Source organism: Tachysurus fulvidraco, chromosome 8, assembly GCF_022655615.1.
Source record: "Tachysurus fulvidraco isolate hzauxx_2018 chromosome 8, HZAU_PFXX_2.0, whole genome shotgun sequence".
In the NCBI taxonomy this organism is placed as follows: domain Eukaryota; kingdom Metazoa; phylum Chordata; class Actinopteri; order Siluriformes; family Bagridae; genus Tachysurus; species Tachysurus fulvidraco.
The window spans coordinates 7,235,392-7,236,609 of NC_062525.1; positions in this window are offsets into that span (position 1 = coordinate 7,235,392).

The following is a 1,218-nucleotide window of genomic DNA, read 5'->3' on the forward strand; positions in this document are numbered from 1 at the left end:
TTCAATTCAAGTTTATTAGTATAGCGTTTTTTTTTTTACAACTGACATTTTCTCAAAGCAGCCTGACAGAACATAAACATAGAACAAAAGGTTATTATAAAGAATGATATAAAGATTAATAGAATGCAAAATTCATGATTAATATTAGATCTATTTAAATGTGTTTGTATTTATCCCCACTGAGCAAGTCTGAGGTGACTCAGGTGACTTTGGGGAGGAAAAACTCCCTTGAATGGTAAAGGAAGAAACCTTGAGAGGAACCAGACTCAAAGGGGAACCTAATCCTCATATGGGTGACACTGGAGGGTGTGATTATAAATATACAGCCTGACTGCAAAAAAGACCAAATGGAGTTGGAATCTCCTCTTTAGTATCGTAGATTCTAACTGGAGCTGGTAGATCTTTAGATGCCTCAGGATTCTCACAGAGTCTGCCTCATCTCAGTGGAGGTCCAAAATCAATCGCACAAAGACAATTGGAGCTGGTACAATTTCTGTATGCTTTGGGCAGAAAGAGAGAAGTAGTGAAGAGGAATGGACATAGCTGCTGTTCATAATATTAGCAAGCACTAGACGATAATGTGCATTTGGTCAGATGTATTAGAGCACAATATTATGGGAAGTATTGTGTATATGCCTGACTAAAGAGATACATTTTTAATCTACATTTAAACTTGGAAAGTGTGTCTGAGCACCGAACACTATCAGGAAGACTATTCCAAAGTTTGGGAGCTAAATATGAAAACACTCTACCGCCTTTAGTAGACTTAGATATTCTGGGAACTACCAGAAGTCCTGAGTTTTGTGATCTCAGAGAGCGTGAAGGATTGTAACGTGTTAGAAGACTAGTTAAATATTTAAACTAGCTAAACCAGTAAGAGCCTTGTACGCGAGTGGCAGCAATTTGTAATCAATTCTAAACTTAACAGGTAACCAGTGTAGACATGATAAAATTGGTGTTATACAATCATATTTTCTTGTGCTGGTAAGAACTCTGGCATCTGCATTTTGGACTACCTGTAGCCTGTTATTAAAGATGCAGGACAAACACCTAGTAATGCATTACAATAGTCCGAGTTAATGAGTAGCTTAAAAGCTCAGCAGAATGAGCTGATCTGCTGTAGTGTGAAAGTTTTGCACACTTTCTGGCTAACAGCGATCACAAGTTGCTGATTTCGTTCTTTGACACTGAACCTCTAATTACTGGTCTGCATCCAGG